The sequence below is a fragment of the Lissotriton vulgaris genome, chromosome 8 (genome assembly GCF_964263255.1).
Source record: "Lissotriton vulgaris chromosome 8, aLisVul1.2, whole genome shotgun sequence".
Classification (NCBI taxonomy): domain Eukaryota; kingdom Metazoa; phylum Chordata; class Amphibia; order Caudata; family Salamandridae; genus Lissotriton; species Lissotriton vulgaris.
The window spans coordinates 278,919,113-278,941,442 of NC_141696.1; positions in this window are offsets into that span (position 1 = coordinate 278,919,113).

A 22,330-nucleotide genomic window follows, 5' to 3' on the forward strand; every position below is an offset into this window, starting at 1 on the left:
TCTGAGAACCAGCATGTCTTAGACGTTGCGGACTTGGAGTCCTGGCTAAGAGACCCTAATAACAGCAAGGAGAGCAGAAATAGTAAGTTGACTGCGGATACCATCAAGGTCCCAATGAAGGTGAAGTTAGTAGATGTGGTGAGAATGAAGGCAGAATTGAAGGAGATCATCAGTGGGTATCTCCCTTTGGAAGGAATAGAGACTTATGAGCCTGATGAATTACTGTTTATGGCTAAGTATGTCACTCGGTGGGCAAGACAGACATATGAGAAGTTGCCAGATTTGGCCCTGAGGTTTGTGGTAGATTTATCTCAAACAAAAGCATTACCGGGAAATCGCAGACTCGTCACAGTGACCAAGCACTAGAGGTAAAAAGAGTGACTGGATTCAGGACGCACATACGGGAACTGGTAACAGGTGTAAGGGTTTGAAGTATGCTGGATAAGTGGGAAGAAAGGAGATCAACAAAAAGAGTGCAAGAAAGGAGACAGGGGAGATGCCTCCTCCTGGAGGGGGAGCACATAGCATAGAGGCATACCCGTTGTGGGAAGTGCCCAGTGGAGGGTATGTGCAGGTTCCTTGGAGTCGGGGGTGATCTTGCTGCATTCACAAATGATTTTCCCAGACTAAGACAGAAACCTGCTGAGTGGTATAAGCAAGTAGATTGCTTTGGTAATATCTCAAAAGTGTTGCGGATTGATTTAAACACCTTGTTCGTAATTGTGGTTCTTAGTGATCTATGGTCTGCTTGTAAGATAGCTGTCAAGTGGCTTAATGCCGAGCCAGACAGGGATTCAGTGACTCATGGCCCTTTGCCATTGGTTATGAAAAAGAACGATCAGGTGATCCAGTGGTTGCAGTCCAAAATAGCCCCACAAGACATTGATTGGTTTAAAATAGATCAAACTCTCCAGAAGCCTAAAGAGTCGGTACATGCTTACTACGAACGGCTGCTACAAGCATTACAGTGGGCTAGATACACTTGAACCCAAGGACATGGGACAGTTTGTGTCCAAGTTTGTGACTGGACTGGTGCCGGAGATCAGCCTCATGATACAACAGCATCTGATTTGCTGGCAAAACAAATCAGTGGATAAAATTCGACGGTATGCCAGGTACTACAGTGATGAGGTGGAGTCTAAAGATAGGAGTGTAAAGGAGAAACTGATGTTAGTTCAAATGCGTAATGCTCAGAAAGGAGAGCACTCAAAAACTGAACAATTGCCAATACTGTTCTCTTAACTTATTTCTTTTCCAACACAAATTTGATTGAAACTAAATGTGAATGTGAGATGTATACTTCACTCTGAATTAATAATTTATTTTATTTTACTCTTTTTAGGTACATTTATTGGTTAAATTTCACCAAATTTGCATAATCAACATCAACAGTACAAAACACATTACATTAAAATACACAATACTTTTGTACATATTCACAAATATTCAAAAATCCCAATCATTCAAACATTCAACCATTTGTCATCCACAAACACCCATGCACTCATATATACATCCTAATCAAAAACAATTTTAAACAATAGCCATAGCAAAACAAATTTCTTTGTTATTTCCTTCAATTTGCAACTGTGAATTATCTTAGATTAAAAATTCTTATGGCTCTACGAGAAACTGGTCTACGCGTTTCGAACTCCTATTTGATGGGGAGTTATCATCAGTACCCAAAGCTTAAATCCAAATAACCTGGCTCATTTTTAGCCGTCGCTTGACAAGTAATCCAAAACTGTCACCCTCGTCTAGCTTGTGTGCTATTTTGACTTTGCTCTTTTTATTCCAGGAGCTGATCTTAACAGAATTGTAGATGTATCAGAGAACCTTCCTGCTCCACCTCTGAGAGAAACCCAATTTCCGTATCCACAGCGTGGGCTCAATCGCGTACTGCAGTACTCGTTTTTCTCTGTTCCACTCGTTTTCTCTGTTCCACTTGTTTTTCCCTCATTTTTTGTGCCTTTCTGCCCTCTGTTCCACTCGTTTTTCCCTCGTTTTTTGTGCCTTTCTGCCCTTTGTTCCACTCGTTTTTCCCTAGTTTTTTGTGCCTTTCTGCCCTCTGTTCCACTCGTTTTTCCCGAGTTTTTTGTGCCGTTCTGCCCTCCGTTCCACTCGTTTTTTGTGCCATTCTGCCCTCTGTGCCACTCGTTTTTCCCTCGTTTCTGTGCCCCTTTTGCCTTCTGTTCCAATCGTTTTTTTGGGTCCTTTTGCCTTCTGTGCCACTCGTTTTACCCTTGATTTTTGTGCCCCTTTTTCCTCCTGTTACTTTCGTTGTCCCTCACCACCCTCGCCGCTGCATCCCCTGCGACCCCGCCCCCCTGACTGCCCACTGCCCATTCGCTGTCCTGCCTCCCGCCTCCCAGATGCTCCTACCTCCCACCTCCCCATATATGCCAGCCGGTGAGCGGCCGTGCCGCTGGCGCGCAAAAGGCATGCCTAAGGCGACCAGAACCCCTGGCCCCTGCACCCGCCACGACGGCCACTGCCACTACGACACCAGCACTTTGCACGCTGTCAACTCCGGACGGAGCCACACCTGCTTCAAGGCCGCCCCAAACGCACACATGGCCCCTTCACCTGCCGGAACTGCAGCTACATCAGCCTCAGAGCTGACGAACCACCTGCCAAGAAAGACCCCAACCACATCCGATGCATACTACTGAACACCCGCTCCGCACGCAAGCATGCCATCGAGCTCTGGGACCTGCTCGACACAACATCCTCGGACATTGCCTTCCTGACAGAGACCTGGTTTAACGACTCCTCCGCACCAGACATCAACATAGCCATCCCAGACGGCTACAAGATCACCACCAAACTCCTCTGGACCGACCACCGCTGCATCCACTTTGCCTTCCAGAAACCCACCACATACCACTGCACCCAACAGATCCCCTGTCGCTGCTGTTGCAAAATCGCCGAAGACCAACTACACGCAAACCTTGCTCTCAGTTCACCCACCGAACCCTCCAACACCGACGACGCTGCCCACAGCCTCAGACAGTGGATCGAGTACTGCGCCAACACCCTCGCCCCGCTGAAGAAATCCCTCCACAGAGACACCAGCAAGAAGGCCAGCTGGTTCACCCCAGAACTCCTAGCCTCCAAGCAAGCCTGCCGGAAACTAGAGAAGAAATGGCACAGTGAACAAACTCCGGACAGCCACGCAGCACACATCGACGCCATATGCAACCACCACCACCTCATCAGGGTGGCTGAAAGGACCTCCTTTAAAGACCGCCTCGACAACAATGCAGACAATAGCAAGGAGCTCTTCAACATCATGAAGGAACTCTACAACCCCAGCTCCAACACCAACGACATCCCAGCGTCGCAAGCCCTGTGCCACTCCCTCGCCACCTTCTTCCACTGCAAGATAGCAGACATCCATGACAGCTTCAACACCCAGACAGCCCCAACAGACAGCAACACAACAGACCCTCCGTACACCATCGACCATGCCCCCTGCTAGCCTGGGCCAGCGTGAGCATCGATGATACCATCAAGACCATGCACTCAATCCACTCCGGCTCTCCGTCTGACCCATTCCCGCACCACGTCTTCAACAGAGCAAGCAGCACCATCACACCCCACCTGCGCAACAACATCAATCTCTCCCTCGAGACCGCGGCCCATCTCTCTGCTCCCCTTCCCGGCCAAGGTCATAGAGAAAACCGTCAACAGACAGCTAAGCGGATACCTCGAAGAAAACAGAATTCTGGACCCTTCCCAGTCAGGTTTCTGCAGCAACCACAGCACAGAGACTGCCCTCATCGCCGCCACCGGCGACATCAGGACCCTGCTGGACAATGGCGAAACTGCAGCACGCATCCTCCTAGACCTCTCTGCCGCCTTCGACACCGTCTGCCACCGCACACTACGCGCACACCTCCACGCCGCAGGAATCCGAGACAAGGCTCTGGATTGGACTACCTCCTTCATCTCCCTCCGAACCCAGAGCGAACGCCTCCCGCAATTCAGTTCCAAAGCCTCCGAGATCATCTGCGGCGTATCCCAGGGATCCTCCCTCAGCCCGACGCTTTTCAATATTTACATGGCCCCGCTCGCACACGCAGCCTGACAGCACGACCTCAACATAATCTCCTACGCCACTCAGCTGATCCTCTCCCTGACCAAGCACCCCATCACAGCCAAAACCAAACTCCACGAAGGAATGAAGGCCATCGCCAACTGGATGAAGACCAGCCGTCTGAAGCTGAACTCGGACAAGATGGAGGTCCTCATCCTCGGCTCCAACCCTTCCGCCTGGGACGACTCCTGGTGGCCGACGGCACTGGGGGCACCCCCGACACCCACCGACCACGCACGCATCCTGGGAATCATCCTCGACTCAATGCTCTCAATGACCAAGCACGTCAACGCTGTCTCCTCCTTCTGCTTCAACACCCTCCGCATGCTCAGCAAGATCTACATATGGATCCAGACAGATACAAGAAAGACAGTCACCCAGGCCCTCGTCAGCAGCAGACTCGACTACTGAAACGCCCTCTACGCGGGAGCCCCGACCAAGCTCATCAAACGACTACAACGCCTCGGCACGACTGATCCTCGACGTACCACACCACGGCCACATCCCCCCCACCTGAGAAACCTGCACTGGCTCCCCATCAACAAGAGGATATCCTTCAAGCTCCTCACCCACGCACACAAGGCACTCCACAAGACTGGTCCAGCCTACCTCATCCACAACCACCAGCTATGCTCCGCCGACCTCTCACTCGCCACCATCTCGCGCATCCGAAGAACAACCACCGGTGGGAGATCCTTCTCCCACCTCGCCGCCAAGACATGGAACACCCTCCTACTGAGCATACGACAGACCCAAGACCTGCTGACCTTCAGGAAGATACTCAAGACCTGGCTGTTCGATCAGTAGGAGCCCCCCTCCCCCAGCGCCTTGAGACCCTCTCGGTATGTAGTGCGCTTTACAAATGATTGATTGATTAATAAAATTGTTCTTTTAATTAAATTACATTTTAATTTTTAATTCTAAATGTGCCCAATTTAAAATTTAAAAAAATGTTTTATTAAAATGTTGCAATTTTTCCATAAAAATATCTACACCTTAAAAAAAGTTCAAATTATTTTTACTTTTTAAAAAAAAAAATCGAGTTTATAATTTAGACATTATATTTACATTTTCAGTAATATATTAAAAAAACAAATTACTTTAAAAATATTTTTTAATTATTCCCCAGCCTTATCCCCTAAAAACTCAACATCCCGCTCCTAAAATTATATATAAAATAAAAAAATATGTCCTACTTTAAACAAATATTTTTTTATTAGTCCACGACTTTAGCCCCTATAAACCCAACATCCCGCTCCTAATTAAACAAACCATAAATTTTAAAATATTTATTACTTTTAGCAAATATATTTTAAATTACTCCCCACCCTTATCCCTTATAAACCCAAAATATTGATCCAAAAAATAAGTGAAAAACCATTTAAAACATATATTTTAACATTAAAAAATATATTTTATACATTTAAAGTAACTACTACTAAAATATTAGAAAAATATTTCTAACATTAATCCCAAAAAAATAGTCAATATTATTTACAACAATATTTTTAACAATGATATTTTCAAAATAGAAATTTCTAACTTACACAAAAACCGATATTTTTAACAACGATAAAACTTACTGCGATATTTTACACCATTTTCCACAAAATTCTATGCTGAAACATAGTTTAAAACTAGGGGTGGGAGGTGAACTCCGCTCAGCTGGTGGAGTTTACAGAGTTCGGCAAAAAACTCTGCTAATTGCCACAGAGCGGAGTTTATTGACACGCCCACCCAAAACTGACTGTACCTTTGTTGAAAAAGGGAGAGGAGGCTGACGTGGGTGAAAGGTGCTCTCAGCGTGGAGTCTTTTAGTAGCCTCCTGATCGTCTTGTTTGCTTTGCCATGGTGGAAGGCACAAAGTAGAGTGGGAGACTGAAGATCTGGACAAGCCCTGCTGTGCTTTCCTCTATTGACCTGTCTACCCCTGCACCCTTCTCTATGGCCATGGTATGCTCCTACCCCCATCTGGCAGCCTGCAGTGGCACTGTTCCGATCACAGGTCTGTTAAGGCTGCACTTTCCGGGAGCCAGCGCCTTACATGTCCGTGGAGTCTGACCCGATTGTGGCCACAGCACCAAGGGAAGTAGGCTGCGTGGCAGGACATCAACAGCAGCAGGACACCAAAGACAGCCTCCATTCGCCGCCTGAGGCCTCTGTGCTGAGGCCCTCCCGTGAGCCCCCAGCCATATGCGACGTCTGCAGTGAGCAAAGCAAACCACCCTGACTGTCATGCCACTCCACTGCCCCTGTGGATTTTGGAGATAAGAGGGAGCGGCATGGGGTGTTGGGCATAGCAGAGCTTTTTTTCTACATTGTATTCGGGCCTGTGCCACCCCTGATGAGTCACCTGGAGCTCTACAATGCTCTGTGCTACCTGTTTTTGCTGACTTCTCTGGTTTTCTTGGATGTATGACGTTACAGCGCATGCTTTTACCACGCAGGCCTTTACAACGCGGTTTTTACAACGCATGCCTTTACAACGCATAGTGCTTTGGGGCGCTGGATAGTGAATAGTTTAATTTACTATTCCAACTCCAGTCCCCGTGGATAGTAGGAAAGGTGTTGGATAGTAAAGTAAACCTATTCCCTATCCTAGAGTGCCCCCCAGCGCAATGCGTTGTAATGGTTTGCGTTGTAAAAGTTGCATCGTAAAGGCACTGCATGGTAAAAGTTGCGTTGTAAAGGTTGTTTACCGGTTTTCTTTGATGTTACCACTTTTTGTGAAGCTGCCTGCACTAATGTTTATTCAGCAATGTGCCTGATTAGGTTTTCTGAGGCATTGAACGTGATTGGGCTAATATATCTGCCATGAGTAGTATCAAATGAGTTCGAGAAGCAAGCAAGCTGGAATATTTCTGAGATTTAGGGATTTTTCCCTCAGAAATATTCCAGTTTGCTTGCTTCTCTAACTCATTTGGTACTACTCATGGCAGATATAGTAGCCCCATCACTTTCAATGACTACCACCTAACATTGATTGCCATCAGCAGTAGATATAATATTGTTTTTTGCTTTATTTCTAACACTCAGTTGGAATATATGAGTTAGGAACACATATCTGGAGTCATATCTGGGCTTCAGGAGGAGTTATCACATTCTGATTTGCTTTAGGGTGCTTACTCTGCCTGTATATAAAGCCATATTCAATTTTACAGTTTGACAGTAAAACCTAACTGATCTTTGTGAGCCAAAGCTACAACGTATACAATTGGAATTTAGTCCCTGGGGCAAGTTTAGTAAACAAAAATACCTTATACAGATACTGCATATTCACTACTGTCTTCCTCAAGACCCATAAAAATGGTTTCAAAGATACCGAAGCGCCCTTATAGATTGTTAAAGTGACATAGCAGACCTATCTTCCAAAGTTACTTTGCAAGATTTTTTTATAGGGATTGTTATGACAAAATCAGACAAAGAGGGAGGCATAGGTGTCATAGAGGCCATGCTTGTCAACTGCACCTTTTTACTGCCCACCCAACATCCAATGGTAATAGCCTCCTTCAATCAGTTGTTTAAGGGGTCGAGCAATAATAAGGAAGAACGATTCTTGATTGAGGTTGAAATCTCAGTTACAAATTCAAGAGAGGGCGTCAGAACCTGGGACTTAGGACAGGAATATATGTAGAGAATAGGCAGTAGGCACTGGTGCAACTGTTAAAGCTGCAGCAAGCACTGGAGCAGCCCTGGGGCAAAAATACCTCCTGTTGTATTTGTAATGGGCATGCTTATTAGTGCTCTTTCGCTTATAGCTCCTTGACACAAGCGGTGAGTGAAACCCATGCCCACACTGGTGCCTCAATACAAAGCTTGGATGGCCAACGTCTAACTTATGATTTATGCACCCTCCAGTGTTCATATTAATCGATGATTGGATCTCTGTTCTTTGAAGATGACAGATCATTTACAAATGAGTAATTGAGTCTCACGAAGTTGGGGTGTGGGTCAGAGGGGGGTAAAAATGCAGATGCCAAAAATTAGCTCTGCCGCATAGCAAACTGACTTATTACCTGCCATGCCCTTGCCAAGACCAATAAGGTGAACAGTCTTCCAGAATGAACTCTGTATGTGCCCAATACTTCAAATAATAATTGGTCCTGACCAAGTTAGGGCCCTCTTGAGACTATGGAATTAATTTTATTGAAATGTAGTGTTTAATGTATTAGAAATCAAGCTTACACTAACATAGGTCAATGTTCTGCTCTCTTCCATCTTGAAATGGAGTTGTCGTACACCATGTGATAATTACTGCTGTTTATTTCTTCATTGCAATCATAAAACTGTGAGTTTTCATTGAAAGACTGAGGTGCTCCCCAGTTTGAATGTGATTTACCTTACCAAGGACAATCTGGCCATCTTACATACTATGGGTCACATTAATATGGTGGGAAGACTTTGTCCACCCGCCATACCAGTGGGAAATGGGACCGCCCGTTAGGGGTGCGGCGGTCCCGCACATCCCATTAGGATGCACCCGCCACACTGGCGGGCGCATCCGCATCCCGCCAATATTTGGCAAAAATGCAGAGTTGATAAACAGTTTGTTCAAATACTTCCAGCTTGAGAATAATGTAGATAATGAGCACTACATATTCCACTCAATGAGGCAGGCTCGGGTGCCTCAATTAGCACTTTTGCCATGTTCATAAATGCATGTCTTTCAGGCTGTGATTCTAACAAATACAACGCTGATAAAGCATTTAAATCTATAGACATAGCTGCTGTAAGTCTTCCAGCTCCAGAGAAACAGAACATTTTAAGGCATGGGTAAATATAGGGCAGTTGCCCAGGACCACCACCTTCCAAGGGACACCAGAGAAAGTAAACTTGATCTCATTCTCTCTTCCCCCTCTTTCTATTCTATGTCTCTGTCTAAACATCTATGTCTCTCTGCCTACTTCTACCTCTGTATCTCTCCCCCATGTCTTCTTAAAGTTTATTTTGGGGTCCCGGGTGAAGACATATTTCAACTGTTTTTGTGTGACCCCATAAAGATTAACATATAATTTAATATTGTTTGGCATCTTGTGGAATTAAGTTATCAGAAAATGGATCATAAAATTATTAATTTGTTCTGTATTGCGGCCCCCCAAAATATGTCTTTCGGGGATAATCAAAATCCTAAAAATGACTCTGCAGACAAAAAACTGTTACAAAAGCCTAGGTAGTTTACAGTCATTTTGGCCAAGACAAACGCAGAACACACTCAACGCACACCGTCCATAGCAATGGACCACCAGAGGCACTGGCACAGTTCCTGCCAAGTTAGATAGAGAGCGTCATGGTTGCGGCTAGTGACTTACAAGCACTCTGAACTGAGACTAGTATCAGTTTATAAAAGCCCTAGTTAAATAAAATAACGTTTTTTATGCTAGTGGCTCTCCTGCATTCAACGGAGAGTGCAAGGTCTATGGGAAGAAAGGGCACTGTCAAACGGTCTGTACATCCAAATGAGAGAATCAAATAGGCTTTACAGCACAAGGCACATTGGAGCTGCATCCCACAAACCACAGCACAGAATATGAGAAGAAGCTTCAGAGAGAAGGTCAACATGCAGCTCTCCTACCTTGCCAGAATGCATTCCTCCCAGAAGAGCCAAAACCTTCACCACCCAGATCAAAATCACCAACAAAGATAATGACATCACTCAACCTGTCCTGTGCATTGGTATTGCTGACATGAATCGATACAGGGGCCAGCATAAATATAATGACAGACGCTAAGGGGGTCATTAGGTTGGCGGCGGACTTTGTCTGGCCGCCATCCTCCTGTGGAATAGGACCACCAGCCATCGGTCCCGTTGCATACATTAGGATGTGCCACACAGGCAGGCGCATCCTGCGTTCCTGACATTGTGGCGGGCGGTGCACTCAGCACCGCCCGCCACAATGCCCGGAAGGCATATCGTGCACTTCAATGCACAACATGACAGGCACCGCACGGTGCCTGCCATGTTGTGTATGGAACTGCAGGAGGTACCATAGGTACCCCCCATGTGCACCCCCCCAATACCCCCCAGAGCCCCTGGGGACCCGCAACGGGCCCCCACAAGTAGACTCTGCATGCCTTTCCATGGTGGCAATGCCGCCATGGAAAGGAATGTTCCAGGCCACATCCAAATATGGCTGGCGGTGTCTGACAGACACCGCCACCATATTGAACCCTTTTCTGCCTGGTCGACTTGTCGACTGGGCGGAAAAGCGGCGGGCGGTCTTTTCGTCCGCCGCGGCCCCCCAGCCATAGTAATATGGCAGGGGGTCTTTGCTGGAAGGATGGCTGGCGGATCGCCCCCGCCGGGCCGGCGGAGGCTACCGACGGCCCAGCGGGGGCAATCCACCGGCCATCCTAATGGGGCGCCGAGTGTGCCAAACTACCACAGCGCATCTTTCTTCAATTAACCAACATTGTTTGATTTGCATTTGAATCATGCACATTGCTATCCGGCTAGGGGCACAGAGGGCAGTTGCACCTGACTTTCTCAGGAAAGCAAGCGCAGGGACTTAGAGATATGCACAGTTGCAGAAGAGGATGAAAGAGGGCGTATTTAGATTTTTCATGCAGTAATTATCGCAAATCGCGCATAGCGAGATTTCTATTATAGCCGTCTATCACTGGATTTAGGCGCCGGGTTAGCTACGTATTAATAACGCTTTTCGCCCAGGAGATGTGAAATCCAGGGATAGAGGGTGATAACATGCATTAGCGTGAGAAAAGTAGCGAAAAATTACCTGTGATAATGTAAACCTTGATAGTAGACAGGTGTGGACTTAGCCCTGAGATCCACCTGCCATGTTGCAGATCGCTAAGTCGGATTAATAGCAGGAGTTAAAATCCTGAGATAAAGGGGCTTTAGCGTGACTTTGATCATCGATTTGCGGGTCTGGGGCATCTTTGTAAATATCGCAATGCAGTATTAGCGATGTTTACCCATATTGTTCTGTGAGGAACGCTCACTTTGCATGTCGTTATCAATAATAATCGTTGACATGCAAAGTGGTGAAAAGACGGCTGCTAACTGAAGGAAACACGCATTAGCGTGTCCTTGATAATAGAGCAATATTTAAATCGCCGTTTTTCGGTCGAAAACGGCCACTAAAGCAGCGAAATTTGGGTTGATAATATGCCCCAGAGCTCTTTAATCTCAAGGCAAATGTTCAACAGTATCTCAAAACTTTAGAGCTTTCTGTTTACATTCAACAACAAGTACAAGCTGAAATTGCTAACCTACTCAAGCAAAACATAATTACAGCAGTAACAGGAGCGATACCGGAGTGTGCCCAGTCTTTGCAGTGCATAAAAAAATGTGTGGTAGGTAAGACTGCATATTTTGTTTTTTAATTATTTATTTTTTTGAGCAAGAGAGAAAAACAGGCAAAACAATAAATGCATACATTATTAATAGATAATCAAGTAAAGGGCAGCTAAAAGAGACATAGTCATCCAATTCATCCAATTGCAAATACCATAAAAACAACTATTCCATATAGCAGCAATGTACATAATTTTTTCTAATAGCATAACACACAAATAAATTGTCCACAATAAATATGCATGTATCCAACACTAAGATCTAACAATGAGCATTGTCCTCGTGCACCCAGAGCCAAAGTTTGCCATCCCCAACAGCACATATCTCTTTATCTAGTATACATTATAATCTATATCATACATTGAGAGAGAGATAGAAGAATATTCTGCCAACATAGCCTTAAATCTGCAAAGCGCCCCTAATCTCTTTGCAAATGCCTCCTCAAACGTGTAGGTCTGGGCCAATTTAGTAAGCCCCTGACCTATTGTTGGCACCTTTAATGACTTCCAATTCTGCAGTACGAAGCACCTGGCTACTGCTAATGTAATGCAGATAAAATACTGCTAATATTTTGTTAGCTGGGGGCCCATATGCACAAAACCGAATAACACCGAATATTTTGATGGAAGGATAGCTAATGACATGAAATGACTAATAATTATAAAAACCTCTTTCCAAAATTGCTGTATGGTAGAACATGAAATAAATATGTGTACCCATTCAACCGCCCCATTCGCCTTGCATCAAAACCATTGATCCGGAGTTGATGGAAACATTTTATGAAGACTATGTGGTGGGTAATATCCCAACCATCTGCATAGAAAAGCCAATCTTTTAAAGTTGGCCACTCTTAAGGCGTTGTGCCCAAACTGGCACACCAGCTGCGATTCTTTAATATTGAATCTGCAGCCCGTATCCCGAAAAATCTTTGGAAGCAATGTCTCCAAACATGTACTATTCATACTTTGACGTAACAAACAATACCAGTTTCCCATTCCATACAATTCCATATTGTTGATACACCATATTATGGTTCTTGCTGTATCGTTAATTATCATGTAATTATTTTTATGGAAACTTGTTATTTGTAAAAAACTTAACTAGAGTGCTTGGGTCTGTCTACCAAATTGCTGTGATATCGATTCCCATGTTAACTAATTAGTAAGATTATAAATATCACCTAGCTTTCAAAAGCCTAGATCACTCCAGGACTGCAGAACTGCTTGAGAAAGCTGTAGACCCCAACTCCCACAATCTTAGAGAGAGGTAAGTGCATGGCATACCAGTACATTATAGGCTTTAAAAAATAACTGGGTGCGGGATACCATTGTTGTTACAACTTTATACCTCCTTTTCTTGGGTAGTTTTGCTGACCGGAGAAAAACAGGCAACCTAGTGGAGCTTTCTGTTAGCAGATGATTCGAAAGAAAATGGAAAGGGGTGACCACTCGGTCCCCCCGAACGTATGGTTGGGTGCCCCGATCCCCCCGGGAAACCATTTTGGGCGGGAGGCGTGTCTCGGCTGGTATGCCCGAAGTGGCGTAGCCGGGGTGCGCCTTTTCCCGCCCAAGAGGGGTTGTCCTAGACACCTACACCGTTGGACACGCCCCGTAGGCGGTTGGAGGAGGGTCCACGCCCTCCCGAGGAAGAATAAAAGGAGCAACAATCCAAGGAAGCATCCTCTTGTTCCTGTGCTTGGAAGCTGCACCTCCTCGTTGCACGTGAGCCCGAGACGGAACAAGGAGCCAATTTTGAGAACTTGTAATGTTTGTGTTTCTCCTTTCAGTGATTCCGAAGCTTTGGAGCCAGGACCTCGAGTCGAATATCCGTGAACGATGCCTGGCAAGAAGGTCGGGAAGAAGGTTGGGACCGAACAAATGCTTCGCATGCTGGTGAAGGACATGGCGAACATGAAGAAGCAGATGATGGCAATGAATGGTACGGGTAGACCGAAGAAAGTCATCGGACCAGCATTGCCGGGAGTAGTCCCTGCCGGGAGAGGTAGAAGGGCCAGGAATAGGGCGGCAGGAGGGGAGGCCCCGGTTCCCGAGTCACCTCCGGCGAGCCCGGTCAGTCCGGTCGAGGCCCCAGTTCCGATCCCGAACGCGGGACAGCCGATCCCTGTGGTAGTTACACCTGTTAACGAGGGGGATATGCCTCCCGAGCTGGCCGCCCAGTTGGCGGCGTGGTTAGGCAGGAACAACGAGGGTGCTGCGGCACCGGGAGACACGGCCGAGGAGGCCAGGTTAATAATGAAGCAGTTGCGGCAATCGAGAGATGCTGCGAAGGCACCTTGTCCTCTTGTTTCCCCGCAGGTTCCCTCGGAACAACCGGCGTCGAGCGTTGGAACAGCAGCGACAACAGACCCAGCTACTGGTTCGGGTAAGCAGCCGTTGCCAATGGCGGGGGAGGGATCGTTACCCTCGAGGAGGGAAAAGGTGGTCCAACATATCCCGATGGATGTGAAAGAAAGGATTTGGGCGGATAAATATGTGAACATGTTTTCACTGTTGACCGATCACTATGAGATAGAGCACGTTAAAAATCAGAAGGAGTTGTTGCATCCGAGTGTATGGCGTGCCAGAATGGCGGGTTTCAGAGTAGATGAAACGATCGCTAATTGGGCCAGGGCGTTTGGAATGTTCACTGCAATCATGGGGGAACGTAGGCCTGAAGTATTGTCGGAATTAGCTTGTTACCAGACACGTATTATGGAATTTTATGAAACGTATGAAGGCAATCAATGGATGGGTTATGATAACAAATTTCGTAAGGCCAAGGAGCACGACTCATCCCTGATGTGGGATTGTTTCGACTCCATTTCCTGGCAGAAACAGGTTATGCCGAACACGACGAAGTGGTCTTCTTTTGGCGGGAATGGGGCGGAGCCTTCCCGCCATTATTTGGCGGCGCCCCTTCGGGCGGGCGCCAACAGTGATCAGCACACAAAGAATAATGGGAACTCGGGTAGAAAAGGGGTCTGTTGGAGCTTTAACAGAGGCAAGTGCACTAGGCCACAAGGGACATGCAAGTTCAGGCATGAGTGTGCAGGGTGCGGACAGTCTTCACACCCCGAGAGTTCATGCAGAGCCAAGAATGGTGATACAGGAGGTAGAGGAGGGGCCAAACAGGTCTAATATCGACCGAGGGGCACCGTTACCTACTCCCGTTGACATCATGGCAATGATCCCTTGGCTGAACGAATACCCTGATCATGTCTCCGCCGGGGTGTTCCGAGACGGTTTCTCATATGGTTTCCACATCCCGGCGGGGGATTTTCGGGGGGAAGCACAGTGTAAATACCAACTATCGGTTCAACAAAATACGGCGGTGGTACAGGCAAAGATTGCAAAGGAGGTGGCCCGAGGTCGGGTTGCGGGACCATATGGGAACCCGCCAGTTGTTAACTTTGTTTGTTCACCGTTGGGAATAGTCCCCAAGAAGGACCCAGGTGAGTTTAGGTTAATCCATAATTTGTCCGCTCCTAGGGGTCTTTCGGTGAACGATGCGATTGACCCGGGAGTTTGTTCGGTGCGGTATGCATCCTTTGATGAGGCCGTCGCCATTTTGAATCGCCTGGGGCCCGGAGCGCTGATGGCTAAATCAGATATTGAGTCAGCGTTCCGGTTGCTCCCGGTACACCCACAGGATCAGCGTCTCTTAGGTTTTGTGTTTCAAGGACGCTACTACATGGATAAATGTATGCCGATGGGTTGCTCCATCTCTTGTGCGTATTTTGAGAAGTTCAGTACTTTTTTGCAATGGGCGTTCACCAGAGCCAAGGGCTTTACCCAGGTTATGCATTACCTTGATGATTTTCTGTTTCTGGGGGCGGCCGGGGACACGGAATGTGCACAGGCTTTGAGGGAATTCTGTAATCTCATGAAACGATTTGGCGTGCCACTGGCACCAGGCAAGACAGTGGGGCCATCTACTTCACTCGAGTTTCTGGGAATTGAGCTCGATTCTGTAGAGGGGTGCTTCCGTTTGCCCAAGGAGAAGGTAATGAAATTTAAGGCCTCGCTTGAAATGTGCCTCGGCGAGAGAAAAGTAACTCTCCATCAGTTGCAACAAGCTGTGGGTCAGCTTAACTTTGCCCTTAGAGTGATACCGATGGCTCGCCCCTTTTCCCGCTCTATCGCACAAGCCATGGTTGGCCTCAAGGAAGGGCACCACCGCACAAGACTGTCAGCAGAGGTTCGCCAGGATATGCGCATATGGCTGGCATTTCTGGCGGATTTCAACGGTCGCGTCGTGTGGAACAAACCGCCAGCTTCCTCCGAGGAGCTGGGGTTGTGGACCGACTCGGCAGGGAGTGTGGGTTTTGGCGCCATATTTGGTAATCAATGGTCGGCACGAACATGGCCGGCGTGGTGGCACGATGGTGGGCTCACAGGTAACATTGGGTTTCTTGAGCTGTTCCCCATTCTGGTGGCCTTGAAAACATGGCCAGAGGGGTTTCGTGATCGCTCTGTGGTGTTCTGGTCTGATAATATGACCGTTGTTGAATGTATCAATAATCAGGCAGCACGCTGCAAATGGATTTTGAGATTGCTGAAAGAAATTGTCCTGCTATGTATGAGACTAAACGTCCACTTTAGGGCAAGACACGTGCCGGGGGTACTGAACCAGGCAGCTGACGCACTCTCTCGTTCCCATATGCAGGCCTTCCGGGGTTTTCTGCCCTCAGCGGACTTGGTGGCGGCACCATTTCCCGAAGCTCTCTGGTCTCTCGGTGCCCCGGATTACAAAACCTCGTGGGAGAGAGTCTAGCACCCAGGACAAGGAAGGCATATGAAGGAGCGTTCCGTTCCTATTGGTCATTTTTGGGTTCAGCTAGGGGGGAGCATTGGGGGCAGGAGGAGTATGTCCTGAGATTTCTGGTATCATTACATCAGGCAGGCAGATCAGTGGCTACAGCCAATAGGCACCGGGCCGCCATTTCCTTCATGGCGCGGGCTCATGGCATCCAGGACCCCACATCGTCCTTTCTCGTAAGGAAGGCACTGCGTGGGTGGCAACGCCTTGAGGGTCGTAGAGTGGATGAGAGGCACCCGATAGGTCTAGCAAGGTTGTCCCTGTTAATGTCCGTACTCCCTGCGACATGTTCATCTCAATCAGAGACGGTGCTGTTCCGGGCCGCTTTTGCATTAGCATTCCATGGGGCTATGCGGGTAAGCGAACTGGTAGTGAGGAATAAGCAGGATACGGGGGGAGGTCTGTGTCGAGAACACATTCAAATTAAGGGGGAGACGATGGTAGTCTCAATAGCCAGGTCCAAGACCGATCAGGGAGCGATCGGGGACAGTGTGGTAGTCCAGCGGATTCCGGGGTCTCCCATGTGCCCGGTAAAATGCGTGGAGGAGTATTTAGCGCAGAGGGCGGCATCATGGGGGGGAAGCTTGCTGAGGCACACCGACGCCACCCCACTGACTAGGTTTCAGTTTCAGCGGGTGTTAACGATGGCAATCGCGGCAGCGGGCTTGAACCCGAGCGATTTTGGGACCCATTCCTTCCGGATAGGGGCTGCTACAGAGGCTACAGCCAGGGGTCTGAGTGTTGAAAAGGTGAAACAGTTGGGGCGTTGGTCCTCGAATTGTTATAAAAGGTATGTGCGGCTGCACATGTTGTGAAGCTAATGTCATGCACTCACGCTTCTTGTTTTCTGTTTGGTTTACAGTTTCGCGAGCAGGCTTTGCGGGGCGGACTGTGCAGTTGACCCGACACCTGGGGACCAGCGGTCAAAGATCACCTGCTGAGGGAAGAGTGGTGTGGGTCGTTGGCCACTCATACGTGAGGCGCGCCGCAGACGTATTCAAAGCAGGTGACATGATTCACGTGGCTGGGGAATACGGGTACAGGGTGACCTTCCACGGAAGGGGGCGGGCTCTGTATTGACCAGTTTCAAAGTTTTATGGAGGGACTGTTAGGGCGGACGAGGTCACCGCCATCTGTAATCATAGTGCATCTTGGGGGCAATGATTTGGTGACCATTGGTCGACGAGTACTTCTCGAGTTAATTTTATCCGCAGTAAGTTGGTTGGCGAGAAGGGTTCCGGGGTGCACGATTGCATGGTCACACATGATTCCTCGGAAGGTGTGGTGGGGGGCCCTCTCTGTGTCAGCTTTGAATCAGTCGGTAAAGAAGGTTAATAACAAACTGGGTAGGTTGTTTCGTACAGGAAAATTGCATTGTATCCCACATGGATGTATCCGGGGGGACCATATGTATCTGGAGGATGGGGTCCATTTGTCCCGGGAGGGGAATGTCTTACTCATAGGAGACTTCATAGCTTGGTTAAAGAGTTTGTGTAGCCATGACCTTTAGTAGGAGTTTTGTGGGGGTCCGGATAGTCGGTCAACTATCCGGCCTGTGGCGGTAAGGTCATGATCGGTGAGCAGTAATTGGAAGATCCCTAGAGGTGGGGCGCCACCCATTATGGATGGGAGCGCCCGGGGGGGGCGGCCATTGGCCCCTCACACGGGGAGGCGGTACCCTCTAAGGATGGGGCCGCCGAAAGGGAAGGCGGTCATAGGCCCCTCCCTGGGGAGGAGGGGCTACGGGCCCCTCCTGGGAATTTCCCGGGGCCAAGACATCCGCGACGGCGGATGTGGTAAGCAGTGTGGGGTGGGAGGGGGGTCTATGCTACCTTCTAGACACCTCACACGAGACCTCGGACGACCACCAAGATGGCGTCGAGTAAATATGGGGCCCCCGCTAAGACAAGGGAAATTGGAAGTTGGCACAGAGGTACAGTCCTCTGTGCGCCCGCCCCTCACAAGTAAGTGGGGGAGTTCTGGTATTAGGGATCTGACACCGGTTACGACCTTGCCGTTGGCCCGTAACGTTAGGATGTACAATTTGAATTTTGAGAAACGCATTTACAGGATGTTTTAGAATCGGCTAGGAGAACCTTTGTATTAGAGATATGTTAAGGTTAGCCAATAAACATCGTAATGTGTAAATGAAATTGTACATGATATGAAACTGTTATTTTAATGTTTTAATTTTGTTTCATATTTTTAATAAATACGGCCGGGAGGGTAACTCCCTCCCGCCTTCCAAAAGTTCAAGAACCGTTTCCGTCTTCCCATTCTTGGGGATTGTGTTGGGAGGGGGTGACGGGTATCCCGGCCATATGGAAAGGGGCGACCACTCGGTCCCCCCGAACGTATGGTTGGGTGCCCCGATCCCCCCGGGAAACCATTTTGGGCGGGAGGCGTGTCTCGGCTGGTATGCCCGAAGTGGCGTAGCCGGGGCGCGCCTTTTCCCGCCCAAGAGGGGTTGTCCTAGACACCTACACCGTTGGACACGCCCCGTAGGCGGTTGGAGGAGGGTCCACGCCCTCCCGAGGAAGAATAAAAGGAGCAACAATCCAAGGAAGCATCCTCTTGTTCCTGTGCTTGGAAGCTGCACCTCCTCGTTGCACGTGAGCCCGAGACGGAACAAGGAGCCAATTTTGACCCACCCACCAACCCCTGATGGCAGCAATTTGTATTGCAATAAAGTCGATTAACGAGGATATTATCTCTTTTTCAGGTTGTTTCTAATAAAGTTGGGATTGTTTGATGTGACAATAAAATGGTTGCTCCTTTAGCATGTACTTAGGCGAAGTATCGCAGCTGAGTTGAAAGAGGTGTTATTGCATAGTTAGAAGTTTATACTTGAAATGCCCAGTATAACTGTTTATTCCGTCCTCATTAGGTTAAAAAATGTTGTATTTATTTTTTGGTCGGGCGGTAAGGTCATGATCGGTGAGCAGTAATTGGAAGATCCCTAGAGGTGGGGCGCCACCCATTATGGATGGGAGCGCCCGGGGGGAGGCGGTCATTGGCCCCTCACACGGGGAGGCGGTACCCTCTAAGGATGGGGCCGCCGAAAGGGAAGGCGGTCATAGGCCCCTCCCTGGGGAGGAGGGGCTACGGGCCCCTCCTGGGAATTTCCCGGGGCCAGGACATCCGCGACGGCAGATGTGGTAAGCAGTGTGGGGTGGGAGGGGGGTCTACGCTACCTTCTAGACACCTCACACGAGTCCTCGGACGACCACCAAGATGGCGTCGAGTAAATATGGGGCCCCCGCTAAGACAAGGGAAATTGGAAGTTGGCACAGAGGTACAGTCCTCTGTGCGCCCGCCCCTCACAAGTAAGGGGGGGAGTTCTGGTATTAGGGATCTGACACCGGTTACGACCTTGCCGTTGGCCCGTAACGTTAGGATGTACAATTTGAATTTTGAGAAACGCATTTACAGGATGTTTTAGAATCGGCTAGGAGAACCTTTGTATTAGAGATATGTTAAGGTTAGCCAATAAACATCGTAATGTGTAAATGAAATTGTACATGATATGAAACTGTTATTTTAATGTTTTAATTTTGTTTCATATTTTAATAAATACGGCCGGGAGGGTAACTCCCTCCCGCCTTCCAAAAGTTCAAGAACCGTTTCCGTCTTCCCATTCTTGGGGATTGTTTTGGGAGGGGGTGACGGGTATCCCGGCCATATGATAATACTTCAAAGGTGTTGTTGCTAATTGTATTGACTGATTAGCCAAAGCCGCCTGATAATATGTTGGAAAATGTGGTAATGTTATCCCCTGTATGTTGTGTCTAATTGAAGACTGGAAAGTTTTACCGAAGCTTGTGTTTTTGCCCATATAAATTCACTAATAATTTTATCAAGTTCCCTAAAGTATGAATTTGGCCCACTCAGCGGGAGGTTCAGAAACAAAAATACAAACAGGGGGAGTAGTGACATTTTAACTAATGAGACTGGACACACCAATGACCAAGGCAGTGGCACCCATCTCTCTAATAACCTTTTTACCTTTGTGAAGGCACTCTAATAGTTAAAGTGGAACAGTTGCGTATAATTGCTTGTCAGATATAAACCCAAATACCTGATGGGCCGTTGTGATGAAGACTACAGCCCTACTGGCAGCTGGGCATCCGTAGCATTAAACAGAAGCAACTCTGTTTTAGAATGGTTTACTTTGTATTCACCTAGGCCTATAAAAGCCTGCATTTTATTGAGTGCTTTCGCTATTTTTGCACTTTCCGCCTTGAGGTATAAGATTACATCATCCGCAAAAAGTTTAATTATTGCCATCCCCATTATGGGGCCTAAAATTGAAATGTTAGAAAGGATTTTAACCGCAAGTGGCTCAATGAAGAGAGAGAGCGAGAGTGGGTATAGTGGGCATCCTTGATGGATGCACCACTAAATCTCGACCTCTCCCGCCTGTTCCACATAAATATTTATCTTTGCTTCGACCCCCTTGTATTCTTCCTTCAACATTGTAATCAGTTGGGAGGGGAAGCCAAAGTTCCATAAGATAAAAAATAGGACCTGCCAGTTGACAAGGTCGAACGCTTTTTCTGCGTCCATCATTAAAATTGTAGCCATGTCCTTGTTGACTGAAAAAAAATCAATGGCCTGCACCAAAAATAGCGCATTGGCGGCCATTGACCTGCCTGGCAGAAATCCTGTTTGAGCACATGGAGATATTCCATTCACCCAGATTTTCATAAATAGTTTATAATCTGAGTTTAGTAAGCTAATTGGTCGATATGAATTAGGGTCACTTGAATCTTTATATTTTTTTGAGGGTACTAATCACAACTGACTCCTTAAATCTTTTGAGGATAAGGATCCCATCCCTAATTTGATGAAACAGAAGTATTAAAAATGGGGAGAGATCAGCTAAAAACACCCTATATATTTCCACAGGAATACCATCGTTCCCACTAGCCTTAGCACTAGCTATACCTTTTAGTGTTTTAGACAGTTCTGCCGGCTCTATTGTCTTATTCAAGGCTACAATATCATCCCTAGTGATTTGTGGTAGCTGGCATGTGCTGAAGTAGCCTTCTAAATCATATGGATCTATTACCTGTACTTGAGCATAAATTCGTTTAAAATGAAGAAGAAATATTTCTGCTATTCTGTCTTTATCTTTGACCAAACTTGCAGTATGAAGATCTCTTATTTGTGAAATGATCTGGCTATTCTGCTGTTTTTTCATACGCCATGCTTAAAGTTTACCAATATGCTGGCTTTCTTCATAATTTTTTTGTTGATATGCCATACTCCCTGTAATATATTCTAGAATTAAAAAAAAATCTTAATTGCCCCTTTGCTCTCGCCAATTCTTGCTTTAGTGCCTTATCATCATAGTCTCTTGAAATTGCCAAATTAAGTTCATTCCCAGCCTGTTCTATTGTGTTCTGTAAAATACCTATTTTCTGCGCACTTTGCTAAAAAACCCTAGCTTTATAGGAGATACCCTGACCCTGGAAAGCAGCCATAAAAGCTTCCCACACCATAAAACCTGGGCCATATTAATATTATCCTTAAAAAACAGCTGAATAAAATTACGCATTTATTTAATCCAAATTTGGTCCATGAGCAGAAATTTTCAAACTGCCATCTGGCATTTTTTCTTGGAGAAGTTGCTGCTATTATGGATAGGGAGACTATAGAGTGGTCCAAAAATGAATTGGTAAAAATCTCTGAACCTCCTCTCAGGAGGATTTTATCCACCACGTAAAAATCCAAGGGCCTTATTTATGAAGGTCTTGCGCCGCCGGTGCGTCACTTTTAAAATGGAAAAAAGTGACGCACCAGTGGCGCAAGGCCTTCATAAATGAGGCCCCAAGTGTGAAGCTGTTTTTTACCTTGCAGAATAATGAGAGAGTCCCAGGTGATCTGATTGCAAAACTGCATATTTGTGGACATGCACCAACCAAAGCTTCAATCCAGAGAGAAAGAAAACCCTCATCCCAAACCAAAGTCATGATTAATTTCCTCAATGACTCACACATGTTTTCCAAACTGGACTTGAGCAAGGTATTATCAGCTATAGTTGAAAGAATCTTTGAGCAGCATCACCACATCTGCCACTCACAAGGTTCGCTTCA